Here is a 14,643-nt window from a genome sequence, read left to right on the forward strand (position 1 = left end):
GTAGTAGTAGTAATAGCAGCAGCTGTCATTATTATTACAGTAGTCATTGTAGTCATAGTATTTTAATGGCACCTAGAAGCCTCAACCAAACTTGGACATTGACATAATATGACATAGTCCCTGCTGCCAAGAGGTTATAGTCTGAATATATAATTCTGGAAACGGGTGGGAGAGAGGCAGCATTATCATCCATGTTTATTTTACAAATGGAAAACTGATGTACAGAAAACCCATATCTCCCGACTCCCAACCTAGTGTCTTCTTCTTGCAGTTAATAACTATGCAGTTATAAACATGCTATTCTGTGGGCCAAACATATACTCAAGGAGTTTATGGGCCTTGGCAATTCTCAAGTCTACCATATTGCAATTCACTGAGACACTAAAGGAGTTTACACATGGGAGTGGGTGCCAAGAGCATCTAATGTATCAGCATCCCCATGCTTCAAAATGGTGGTGGGGGTACTTGAACTAAAGCTTGTCAAACAACCTTTAGATAAAATGCACCAGCCATTTTGAAGTACAGGGATGCTGATACACAAGGCATGGGAAGCTGTTGGAGTGTGGTAATTGCTATGCTCCAACAAACGCAATTAGTCGAGTCTGCTCTGACATGCTACAGCGCATCAGAGCAGCCTCCCTGCTTATGTATAGACGCCCTAAAATCTAGAAAATAATACTTGATGAAAATCAGTTAGAAAGCAAGACAAAAACTAATACCCAAAGGAACAACAATAACTGCCCCCTTTACTTCCAAATATGAAAGAAAACCCTTCTGTGTTTGATTGATGTGTGCTCCTTCACAACTCACGACTGTTTGACATTGCTTGTTATTTAGCAGTATGTTTGGTCTATTGTTCAAAAAAGGTGAGGCTGTTTTTGTAACAACACAAAATCGTTTTACGTGAAGTACACCTACAGATTCATAGTTTTGAAGTCCTTCTGGTATGGAAATGCTCTGTCAGGTCATAGATGCCTAATTTTTGGCATCCTCCTAGCCCCTTTTGCTTTCACAAGCCCTGTGAATGCATTAATCTAGCACTTAAGGGCATACAGGTTTTGCATAAAATTTTACCTAGACAACATTTTACTAAGCTATCAAAATCCAGGCTCTTTTAGAGAAAACAGAGACCATCTATTATACCTCTTAGGTCAATCACCTCTTCTTCATTAATGTATTCCGGTCGTTGCTCCTACTAATGTATATATATTTTTATCTCTCTCTTTCATTACAGCTATGAGAGAGCACCATAACAAACCACCTCTGGCACCTCATCTTCAATCAAAAGAGGAATGACTATTCTCCGGAGTCCACAGCTCCACATTATTAACATTCTATCCCTGTCTATCTGCACCTAACCTTACCTTATTTCTTGTTTATGTGAAGGAGTTTTTCCTCTTTCCACAATTTTTCATAGGGAAAAGAACGGGGAGAAAGATAAAACCATGGAGCTGATTTTTCTTTCACAAGTAGAAGAAAGAATATTTTTTCTTTGTTTGGACGCAATATACCTGGTGATTAGAATACTTTATATGAATTAAGCCAAATTCTCTTCTGGTGTAAACTGGGACACCTCATTTGAAGTCAATAGAGATGCACTATTTTACTCCCAGCAAGAATTTGGGCTGCTACTTTCAGCAGTTACAGTAGTTACCTGAAAGTATTCCCTATACCCCCTTATTTCTGCTGCCACTTCCCAATATGATATGGTGTTAAGGTCACAAGGAAGGGCAATGTATATCTACTATAAATGAATGGATATTATTATTATTTTAGCCAGCTACACACCCAGATGAGTGAAGGCAAAAGTAAAATGTATGCTTGTTGTCAAACAACATCTACACTTTAATCAAAATGTTATTTACAGGTCATTGGTACAGCTGTGTAAAACTAGCAAGAAAACATAACATTATCCAACAAAACCTGAAGCAAGGCAAAATTTGTCTTGCTTGGTCTTTTCATCACAAACTTGAAACTCGGGTTATGTTTATTAAAAAGTTTTCACGTTTCCTTCACATGCCTCTTCCAAGATTAGAGCATCGAGATTTGTCTTGAGAATCAGAGTGCTATGCTCAACTATCAGGAATCCTATTAAAATAATTAGCAACTGGATGAAATGGAGAGGATAGGACATGGCAAACAAATTTGTGGCTGTAAAGCAGAGGAAAACTTAATGTTTGGGAGCATGCATCAGCTAACCTATTGTAGCATGTGTGTCCACTCTCCTGAAGCCAGTGAAGTTAAACAAGAACAACATACAGGAATGAAACAACTGCTAAATTACCATAGCATAACTTCCATTTATTGGAGGATAGAGTAGACACACAGAATAGTTACAACAGGTCAGTATTAAGTAATCCTTCTCATCAATTAGCACAATTCTTTCTTCTGGTCATAAGCTGAATCACTATGTTCCAATAATTTCAAAATCATACAACAATTGCTTATTCACTGGGAACCCTAGCAAGGTACCCACATCCCAACCAATGTTTTTGTCAAGACTTTTGACATAATAATCCATACAAATTGGTGAAATGCCTCTAAAAAGAGAATATCAATTTGAGTTTTCCCCATGTATGTTTTTTATTTTTGCCTTCAATCAGCTGAGTATGTAGAGCTGGCTACAATGAATGTATAATATGGGTATGAGTTTTTTTAATAACTTCCCACATATTCCCAGAAACAGGATAACAAGTTATAGTTTCATCTTCTGGTTTTTCTAGAAAAGTTTAAAAGTTCAATTTCTAGTCTCACCAGAAAGCAAATTTCACAGCAAGAGGCCTTGAAATTCTCTTTACACAGTGTATGTTTTCATTATGAGGAAAAGTCTTCTACCTGCATGTTAAAAGACTTTCTACCATCATGTATCTTTGTTCACGTTAGGGTAGATTTTACTGGCTGATGCAACTCTTGACGTTTGTGACCAGAGATTTAGCTGATTAATTTCTCTAGTAATAAGGATTTATTTGTGGTCACTAAAATGTACACCAAAAAATCCCATTTTTTCCTATTTTTATCATTGTTTTGCACACTGGCTTTACCACTGAATTGCAAAAACCAGGTCTATCCAACTGCTGGCCTATGGGGCCAAGAGCGGGTAGTCTGAGGTCTCTAGGTTCCCACCAAGCTGCTGCTTCTGTCATTATTTTAGCTGCAGCAGCAGCACCTGGCGGTTCAGGGCTTCTCTTCCCTCTGGCTTTTGCTTTCTGCCCCACCCCTGTACCCACAGGTACTTAACACAGCCCATGGTGCTAGGGAAACCTATGGCCTGGGGCACCAGTGCACTGCATTGCAGCATAGGAGTCTGCATTTTCAGAGCCAAAGGTAGGGCTCGGACACTTGCACTCATGTGTCCGCATGCATGGTGCACTGGGTGGGCAAGGGTGGTGAAGCACTTGTATGCCCCATTCAGTGGGCCCCCCCATTCACCATCATTGATACAACAGGGGAATGCCTGCATGCTTGATATAGCTGAGGTTGAAAGCACCCAGGTGCCTGGTGTGGCAGGCAGTGTCCACATGCTGATGTGGCTCCTGCAACAAGCTGTCTTCACTGGTGCAGAGTGCAGAGTTTGTGGCCTATGGCCTCTAGGAAGTTGGACAGCCCATCCTGTTATAGTAGATGTAAAGATAATGAAAATGTCCTTTGTTATAAAGAGTTTGCTACTGTAACTAGGTTTGTAATTGTTCACATGCCTCTTAGCAAAGGAGAATTGGGTCAGTGTGTGATACATAAATAATCCATATAATTTTTTTCATCATATTAATTCAATTTTGTACTGACTTAGGTCGATGTCAAGGGAACATACATACAATTCAGGTCTCCAGAGACATTATTCTTCCTGTGAACTTTGCCTTTTCAGTATGCTATGATAAAATGCAGCTTTCTTTCCTGAAGACATTCACACTTACAAGTAGGCAATTTCTTATTTCATATGAAATTTGTTTTGTCCAGTTTCTATTAGATATGTATTCAAATGAATACAAGCTCACCATTCTGGACCCTTTCTTGCTATTCCATTTAAGAGATAAAAAAATGACTGGATCACAGAGAGTGAAATATTTTCTCAAGTCTTCTTTTCAGGTCAGCTTTCAGGCAGATTGGTGAGCTACGATTACTGAACATGCTTTACCCATTGCTGCCCATGGTATGCCTATTTTGTGAGGGAAAAAATGAAGCTAATTCATGTTCCAGAGACTATCAGTTCAACACATCTTTGTCACTAAAGTCCACTGTAGAGGCAAATCTATATCAGCATTGATAAAGGTAATGTGAACTACAGCCAGCCAGTTTAGATTACTCAAATACTAGCAGCGTGGTACTCCATCTCCAATACTGGACATGCTTAGACAGTTTCCAAACCCATATCCATCTTGTTTAGTAAAATGTACTAGAAAGATACTAGTTAATGGACTAGGAGGATTTTTCTGGCAAAACCTTTCCTCCCGGTGGGAGCATCTGCACAAGGTGCTGACTGCACAGTAGCTGAAAAATACTGCACAGATAGTGCTAATAGGCTACTGTGCAGCATTATTAGGCTACTTTGCAGTAGCATCATCTAAAAGATGTTCACCGGTGCTACTGTGCAGTAACTCTATTTACTGCACATTTATTTAGTACTGGGTAGTACAAGTACTAAATAAATGCACAGAAATGACTGCACAGTAGTGTTTCATGTAGAAGTGTGCTGTGGGAGGCCACATTTCCAGGATTCTTCATGTTGTTGACTTTTGGTCCACTCTCAAGTAGAAAATATATTGAGATGGACAGTGCATCAAACATTGCACAATTTGGAATTTCTAAGTTAAGATTCTTGATAAGTTTGTAGTTAAAAAAAAAGCCTGGAAATGTTGTGAATCCTCACATTTAAAGGCCTTATTACACATTAATTTTAGCTAGATCCTGGAGCTCTAAACCCCTGGATTATCCACATAGTAGCACCTGAAACTAGTTTTAAGCACACTTTAGGTGGCTTAAGGGTATGTCACTCTAGAGCAAGTTTATTTCTGATCCGTGTTACCCAGCTTGTGTTCCATTGATGTGCAGCCATTCCCCACAGATGCGCCACCCAAGCTGCAGTCCTGTCACATCCCAGGATGCAGTGTCCCCTCCCCCACCCTCCTGTTCTGTGTGGACAAATTTCCACACTCTGAACTCAAGTGGCCAGAGGGTGGTTCTGGCACCAAGCCAACTCCAGCTCCCATCCCTGGGCGTGTGACCTTCCCACCTCCAAGGGTGCAACCCCGTGCAAACAGCCTGCATGGACAGGTCCAGGAGTGGGGCCTAGATGGAGCGTGGGGGAAGGGGGGACAAGGTAGGGAGCTGGATCAGGTTTCCATGAGCTGGGGCTTCCTTCCTGGGGCAGGGGCAGTAACTCCCCTAAAAGTGCCTTCCCTTACTGCTCCCACCTCCCAGCTACCCCTGACCAGCACCTTCTACACACTAATCCCAAATCCTAATTTATTAAAGAGTGAGACCTTCCTTCCTTCCTTCCACCTAGAGCAAGGATAGAAGCCTGTCCTGACTCATCAGCCCGGCAGAGGCATACCCACCGCTGTAGCTCCTAGTCAGCGCCCTACTCACCAGCCCTTTCCTGGTAAGTCACAGCTGTGCAGGTGTGGGACAGTTAGAGAGGGAGGGGTTTTAGCCTTAAGGTGTGACTGCTCTAAACTTGAGCTACCACTAACACAAATAAACATTTGGGCAATTCAAAGTGCAAGTTGTAACAAGGCCCTGATTAACCCCTTTCATTTTAATTTTAATCCTAGGAAGACCATGGGCATAACAATTTGTTTTACCATAAGAGGATCTCCTATGATGGATAAATATTGCAGGTCTGTGCTGATCCTTCCTACTGAGAGTATAAGCATTATTACTAATGTGAAAATACAATTTTATTTCTATAAAACATTTCAATTTGAACAATTTTCAAAGAAAATTCCGTCTTTGATGGAAACATTTTTAGAATAAAATTTTAAAAAATGGTTGGATTAAATTTGAAAATTTTGTGAAGAGGGGCTTGAAAATGAAAAAGAAAACTAAACAACGTCCCCTGCCCTACCCCTCCACAGCCCCATGAATTTGGTCCTTTGCTCCATCTTTGTTTTTTTAAGTTTTACTATTTTAAAATTTCCATGGCAGAAGCATAAAAGCAAACAAGAGAGTGAAGCAGAACTTGGAATAACAAGAAATTTATGTTTTTCTTTTTCATTTTCCATCACTTTCCTACTTATTCATTCATCATATCCCTTTCCAACAGAGCAAAGATTAGAAGAACTGACAAGGGGCGAAAAAAAGGCGGGGCAAGTCCAATTATTATTTAATTTAGACAACTGAATTGGAAATCTTTTCAGAATGATAAATTACATTTTTCTTTTGTAATTTTTGTTTTTTCCACATTTTTACTAAAAAAGTTTTTTAAAAGATAAGCTATTTACTAAAAGGCGGGATTTTGAAGAAACTGATTTTTTAAAATCATATATGCTGGTTGAAGAATATCAGCATAGTCTCATCAGTGGCATCCTGCAACTCGTCGGCCTATAAAGTGTTTGCAACATGGCTACAGTTCCTGCAGTGTTACAGGAGTCTATTCTGTTACAGCTAATCTTCAAAGCACTATGTTGCAGTTGCATATTTAGGCAGCTAACATACCACTCAATGGGTGTGTCTACAATTGCTTTTACACACAGCTAAACTTAATGTGCATTTGCCTAATGAGCATTACAGCAATTCAGGCCTGTGTCTACCCATGCATGAGCTAAGGTGTATTAATGTGGTGTGCAGACCAACTTATAACTAAAGTTAGTCCCAGGTCAGTCAAAATACACAGCAGTAATGCACCTTAGTGTGTCTACATGTGCATCAAGGAGCTTTAGCTATTCATGCCTAAATTTGATACCTACTTTTGTATCAAATTTAGGCACACATAGCCTAAAACTACCATTTTTAAGGTGCATTAAGGGTATACACATGTAGACCTGTTCCCTTAAAGCACCTTAAAAATAGCTAATGCATCTTAAATTAATACGTGTAAATGCACCCAATGGTTCTCTTTCATTCGCCCTATTCCGTTCACAATAGGAATCTCTCTGCAGAACAAATTTCATTCTCAAAGTTAGTATCAGGTGCTGGCATTGGTGCTGTACAGACTGAAGATCTATCATCAATAGTATGTATAGCAAATTTACCCTTTAGTATAGACTTCATAGACCATTTGTGAACTGATCACTTTTCTATTGCTGTATTCCTTATTTGTGTAAGTACAAATACTTATTTGAAAATAATCAGGGAATATTTTATAAAAAATTCAGTCTAAATCATTTATAAACAGTTCACCTAACCTGTTTGCTAGTTGTTGTGGGTGATACATGAATGGTCACCTGAGTCACAGTACATTTTTTCAATTCTTGGAAGTCCCTAGAGAAGACCATTTGCTAAAGTGATGCCATTTATTTAGCCACTTAAATGTAAACTGTGAAGCTGAATGTAAGATACCTATTTTGAAAAATCTTTCTTTTTAAAATAAAGTTACAAGAACGTAAAAATTGAAGACACCTGCAGGCACAAAATCATATAGCTACATATTTTCATGTTACTTTAAAATATAATCTATTAACCACATATAATGAAATTATCAATAAAAATGTTCAGCTTGGTTCAAGTATTGCATTCTGCTCGGAAAGTACTTACCTCCCCATTTCCTCAGTCAACCTGCAATCATTGGTAGGGCCGTCTGCGTGACAGGCAGTGGTTATCAGTACGCCAATGTAGTTGACATCAGCTCCAATCTGTTTTTCCTTCTACTAGTATTTCCTGATTATGCAGTGAAAAGATATTTGATTGATAGTAAAACAGAAGATATTTGAAGAGAAAGAGGGAAAAAAACATTTAAGCTGAATTCATGCCAGTGGGAAAGGGAGCTACCTCATTAACAGAATAATTGAGCTGTTAGTTAATTTTACTTGCTATCTGTAGAAAAGGGCAAAACTCTTCCAAGGAATTAATATTCTTTCCTCAAATGATTAAAAGAACAACAAAAAGGGGTTGTATCTTAGATGTATTTAGTAATTATGTTCCTGACACCTTTTTCATATCATCCCAAGCAGATATTTAAAAAAAAGTACTGGTAATTTACAGAACACTGTAAAAGTGTCAACTATTTCTGATCAGCCTATCTCTACCCCACCCCCTGTCTTATTCACAGCAATTTCTGCTAATTGATAATTAATACCTTTATCTTTGTTAAATGCAGTTACTAGTGTACCAACACTTTCAGTTTGCTACAATCAATATGTTTTAGTATTAGTGTAAATAATGCATAAAATTAATAATAAAGACACTCTAGCGAGATGAGTTTTACATTTCATTTATTATTGCCTGGATTTTATGGTAAAGGCAAATAATAATGGTCTTTTCCCTCACTATAGCCAGACAGTTTTGCAATAAATAACTATTAAACCTATATAATAAAATTTCAAACAATTAAACACCAGTAAGCATGGAACATGAGTATACTAAGATGGCACAAAACAATATGTCAGTTCACAGCAGTACAATAAGCTTCACTTTTCCCCCACTAATTAACGTTAGTAAAGCTCAAATTGATCAGTATAAGACACAGTTCTTTTTAGTTCTTCAAACAACTGCTTAATTGAAAAAAGTGGAGAAAATCTGGTTTATTAAATGAAACTGATGATGTCTTTAAAGCAATAAGAGATTTATGACTATATGATCAAGGGGCCTGATAGTGTTAGCCCAATGTGACTATCTAACAGAATAGACTGGCAAATTGCCCTGGAACTTCTGTATATGGAATAACAGCAATCATATTACTTAGGCATGCTCCCACCTCAGCCTCCTTTCCCAGCTGAATGAAATCAGTAGCATACCAACCTAGGAAAGACAAAGAATTCAGTTTTTACTTAACATAATCCTAATCCAATACATTGCCATTCAATTTCATGGTTACAACACCACTCGTATGCTACAGTCCTGTTCTTTTTGAGTATGAGCAATGTAACAACTGAATAAGAATTTCAGGACTTGGCCCATAAATAATATACTATGTTTTCCTTTCCACCAGGGAAATCCTTTGGTGTGAAAAGCATCCTATTTGAAATGGGAAGTGCACTTAATTCCAACAAAGAAGTGTGGAAATGTACAATGGAGTGTACTTGGATGCATGCATTTTCCCAACATGTGGGGTGGCTTTTTGTGTAATAGGGATACAAGCTAAAGTCCCTAAACTATGAGCTGTGGAATGCCTATTACTCTGAATCAATAAAGTCTGCAGAGTAGCTGTTACTTATAACCTAACAGGTCAAGGATTATAACCCCACAATGGGAAAAAACCCTCTCTATTTTGTGCTAGAACCACTGTAACACCCTCAAGAACAACTGGGAAATATTGTGTGTTTACTTAGCCAACCAAATATTTGCACCAAAATTAGTGGGCAGGTCTGCTTGAGTGAAGGCCACAACATTTGTCCTGATGGGCAAAGCACACTAATTCCTTGTTACATCGCTGTACGTTAATACATGTATAACAACCATGCATATAACAAGCATAACCATTATACCACCTATACGTCTCTCCTCAGACATTGAGTATTGAATTTTTGCTGGGTCAGCACTGCTGTATTTCAATGAAGTGCCTAGAACTGAGCCTGTATGACCCTTTCTGCACCTGGAAAGGTCTGAAGTAGTATTACAAACTCTTGGCATAAAACTCCACTTAATGAACAAGGAGCTGCACTTGCTTCAGTTTCCATACAGTCGCAAGGTGAAGCTGATGTAGAGTACACTGCAGTATTCTACTCCAAAGGCAAACAAGAAAGAGGTAACAATTGCAGGGTCTGCATCTGAGAGAAGCAGTCACATTAATAAGTCCAGACAAAGAAGACAGCAATTTATCCTAGCTCCTATTTCAGCATCCAGAAGCACCAATAAGTCTAAAATGGCCCCTAGACTGCAACTGGTGATGCCAAAGGGCCAAGCTTTCTAAATCAGGGACATTAATATAAGCCACACCACTTCACCAGTTCTTGAGGCTTCATTTAGTCTATTGCCCTTATTTCAGCCTTAGGAGGATTGGTCCTTAATCCACTCATTCTCATCTTCAGTTTTATGCAGACATTCATTCCACTGGATGGAGACATAGAGCTGGACATAATCAGCACTTATCGACTAGCAATCTTACATACACATTATAGCCCGAGATGGGCCTCTGTGATACACCTCATGAGTTCTTGGTATCTACTTATCTTCTGAGACCATAATAAAGAAAATCAGTCAATCAAGAGCAAGCCTTTCTACTCACACCATAAGGACACTGCATTGTCATTGCTATCAGGGTCTCCTGAAAATTTATGAGCATGAAAAGTTTTAATAATAAGAAAAATATAACTCTTAGCTGACATAGGCAGCCTGGATTGCCAAATCTATTCATCACTATGAAACTGTTCAAGTATTCAAGATTCTTCAAATATTAGTGTGAAAATAAAAAATAATTTATTTGCTTCTTACCTAGCCACAGCATAACACCTCAAGAGCTCAGGCCTCATGAGACAATGCTGCACTAATAACATTTCTTCCTTCTGCTTCATCCACTGCAGCTCATCTGTAAGGACAACACCTTATCAATCCATCAATTAAATGGTAAATCACAAGAAAAATGTTTTTCCTCAAGGCAATTTGATACCAGACTTTCACATCCCTCCAAGGTGTAAGCCCTGAAAAATATCCTTCTTCTCAAAACAAAACCTAAATCCTAACTCTCACCAGAGAATCATATTTGACTACACTGTGTTTTGTAAACTTACTCTTGTTTCCACTCAGGGAACCTATGGCCAAACTCATATGCAGTGTAATCTGATTTATGTCAGAACTACAGCAGAGATTAAATTGACTTGCTTGCTTTGAATGATCGCAAATTCTTAGATTCTGTCTCCTTCTGGTAGGCTATCTAGGGAACCCAAATAGCTGTTAATGTGCTATAACTGATTAATCCGTGAGAGTGTTCTCTATGTAAGATCTCATATTGCTCTTCAACCAACTGACATGCAAAGTGCCAACTGGAAAAATAATGTAAATCTCTACTACTAATATAAAACATATGAATCCAAAAGCACAAGCAAATCCTAGAAGGGAAAATAAAGCAAGCAGAAGGCAAGCAGAAGAGGACCAGGGGGGAAAATTAGGAAAATAAAACTGAGAGAGACAAAGGAAATACAATTTGCCTCTTCACAACATTTTCTTAAACTTAGTCATATTATTGTTGGGTTAACCCCCAGCAAAATGGATATGATGCTATACAGAGAAAGATCGGGCATTTGTGCATATACTTATGATTTCTTGTGTGGAATTACCTTATTTCAGATGCATTTGAAAAGAAAATTGTCACTACTGACACTGAATATGGGCAGGAAATGATTTTCTTGCATACAACACACACCTTTTCCCAAAAATCAGCTACTGAAAATTGGAGTGTGCACTATATGCAAGGATATATGGTAAGAGCAGTTTCTGCCACCTACTGGGCTGAAGCAAAAGTAAAGACTGCACACAATTCAGAGCAATTCGGAACAGAATAATGTGCAGGCTTGGCTTCCTAGCTGTTGCTATTCAGTTACTTAATACAAAGAAAGATTTTTTTTCTTCATTCTGTCTTTTAAACACAAGGTGCCTTATCTTATTCCAGGATGCATTATATACTACAAAATACAGTAATTCATTTTGACCATTTCTTCTCACCTTCCTTTTAATGTAATGATGGTACATTTTAAAGTAAATCTAAAACAAAAAAGGAACTTTTCATTCAAAAAATTCAGTGTTTTGCAACAATGTCAAGACTTTTCTCTTACCTTTTCCAGATGAAAGCTTCAGCTTCAATGACCAGCACTTTCTGATGGAAAGACACATCCTCAAAAATATCTGACCAGCTCTAATTACTACTTCTAACAAATGGGAAGAGCTGGTGGAGAAGGGAGACTTCCCTTAGCGCAGCAGACTGAACAATGGCTCTTTCATTTTCTTGACTGTTTTCTTTTTATAAGGCCAAATACCATACAAATCAATACTGCATTGTCCAGGGAGATGTTCTTCAGTTTAACACCTTGATTTTGCATTGCTTCTTTTAAAAGACAACTATTTCTGACATGCTTGTTCCTTCCTAGCTGGCCCTTCTGTCTACAATATGCACATACAGAAGCAGACTCTTTTTCTGTTGCACGTGATTTTTAGTCATGAACTCCCATTCTTAGATGTGATACTAGAATCACTTGTGTATATGTGTGGTCTCAAGCAGATTAATTTATTTCACATTACCTTTATCCTCCAATACGTCATCAGCTTTCATAGCCCAAACCACTTCTGTACCACAATAAAGACTCCAGCTGTCTCCTCTACAGACAACACAACAGTATTTGCTTCTAAATCCTGCTAAAGCAAGTGGACACTGACACTATTCCTAGCCCTGCAGCTATGGCTTGATATGAAATAGAGCTGAATGAATGCCAGCACGCTGATAACTTCAGTGCTTCCCTCCTTACAAACCCTTTGCAGGGAGGATATGTCTTCCTGTCTGTGTGCACAGCACCCAACACACTGGAGGTGCCATTGATTCCCATCCATCAGCTCAGCAGTGATGATGAAGTCATTTAGTTTCTAATACTCACCAAGTGTTTGACTGTGGCTGTTTGGTGGTCTCCCACTTAAGTGCTAAACAAACTGAGGACTACGTAGTTTGAGATCCCATGCATTTATGGTCACAGGCTCCAACACAGGTTCCACCGAACATTACATGTAGATACATGCACAACATATTCACAAAGCAGCTACCACCTGTCTGTCATCTATCATGTCATGGATCCCATAAGGAAATATTTGTGTTCTGGAGATATCATACAAAACTGACTTGGCTTGTGTAAAAATACCAATATAAATAAATATACGTACATATCTTCCTTGTATTATCTAATGCAGCTTTCTAAGAATGCTCTATATTTCCCAGTGGGACCTGACTATATGGAAAGTACAATATACAGTAGACTTAACTCTTTTTTATTCAGCCATTTTTACTATTCCATACACAGGTCATGACCTCTAACCTCTTGTTTATTTCTTCCCATGTTGACCTTTCACTCAAGCACAAGGCTAATTTTGTGCTCCAGTGACCAAGAATAGGAATTTGTCACTTTATTCAAAATGGAATGAATACAGGTATGTCTGGCATTCACAACTGGGCTTAACCCTTTCTGTGCTAAAATAGTCAAATACATGAGTGATCTCTATTAGGAAATATCTTTTCTGAAGTTGTACTATTTTTTTTAACAAAAGATCCTTGCTTCTTTTGTCTGGAAAAGGGTTTTTCTTTTTCTATGCACAGCCGGGTACAATTTTCTTTGTTGCAAAATACAATGAAGCAAACAGAAGAAAATGACAGGCTAGAAGTCCATAGAATTTGCAGAGGTTCTAAGGGAGAACATTCATTAGTGGCAGGAAATAAACTCCATCTTAATTGTTTGGTGTACAAACAAAATTTTACATGTTATCTTGGACTGGAAAAGAAATAACTAATTTTGTCAATAAGATGCTTGTAATGAATTCTTATGGAATAATCTAAGTAAGTCCATGCAATGCAATATATGCTCCTTGTCTCGAATTATAAAATTATTCCTAGCATTTCACAAATGCCTTTGCTGGTACTTGTCTATGTATTTAAATCTACTGTATGGTAAAGCACATATTTCAAGTGCAAGATCTGGAAAGGGAAATGCTGCCTATGAAATGTGTCATGATATAAATTGGCCTACGTAGGATTCTATGCAATATTTAAATGCCGTGGTAGGACCAAACTAAAGAAGAATGCCAGCAGAAAGTAAACAGGCACCCATTTATGAAAGGAGAAAGTAGCAGAGGATGAGCTGAAGGTGCTTTGGTTGCATAATATAGTAGCACTGGGAGAGTTTAGAAAATACTTGAACTTACAGTAATTGAAGTAGTGGTAGCAAATGAGCAAGGCAGGAGCCCTTGGTCCAAGGCAAGGGCTGGATGTCAGCTCCCAAATACTTATTCCCATGCAGGCCAATAACTCTGATTTTTCATCCAATTGCATAGGAATTCATGTATATTTTCCAGATTCTTGGTTAAAGCAGTATGACCCCCCTCATAAAAATGCTATCTACTCCCAAATTAAGTATTTTGTCTTTTTTTAAATGCTAAGAACTATTCACAAGCAAGGTTCAAAGAGCCCTTAAATCTTCTACTTACAGACTGTGATAGAAGTTTCACTGTAGTCAATAGAAACAGCTTTGAAAAAATCAATTGTCAAAAATATTAATAAAACCAAGCAAACCCAGGGATCCTGTTTATTTTATTGGTGTAAAGCTGGAATAACTACATTTGCTGTTCCATTGCTGAGAGTTTGTGGCACTGCTGCAATGTTTTGTAATGTTGGGGCACATGGAGAGTCTCACAGGCATGCAGGGAGGCCCTCCACATGTTTGGCAGCAAACCTGGAAGTGGACCAGAAGTCCACTGGGGAGTGCGCTGCCCTCCTCCCGTACCTCCCTGACTAAGCAATCAGCTGCAGGGGGACCCTGGGTGCCCCCCCGCCAGATGCATAGACTCATAGAATCAATGAGT

General features: G+C 38.5%; 1 long non-coding RNA gene across 1 annotated transcript in view; it reads right to left on the bottom strand.

The window, feature by feature from the left end:
* Positions 1-11,590: 11,590 nt before the first annotated feature.
* LOC109321057 overlaps positions 11,591-14,643 on the bottom strand; it is a 20,120-nt gene continuing 17,067 nt past the window's right edge. Inside the window, exons 2-3 of the long non-coding RNA XR_002103948.1 lie at positions 13,544-13,550; positions 11,591-11,683 (exon numbers count right to left, since the gene is read on the bottom strand). This is a non-coding gene — a long non-coding RNA (uncharacterized LOC109321057). The remainder of the gene's footprint in view (positions 11,684-13,543; positions 13,551-14,643) is intronic.

Source organism: Crocodylus porosus, unplaced genomic scaffold (genome assembly GCF_001723895.1).
Source record: "Crocodylus porosus isolate Cpor-Errol unplaced genomic scaffold, CroPor_comp1, whole genome shotgun sequence".
NCBI classification, from domain to species: domain Eukaryota; kingdom Metazoa; phylum Chordata; order Crocodylia; family Crocodylidae; genus Crocodylus; species Crocodylus porosus.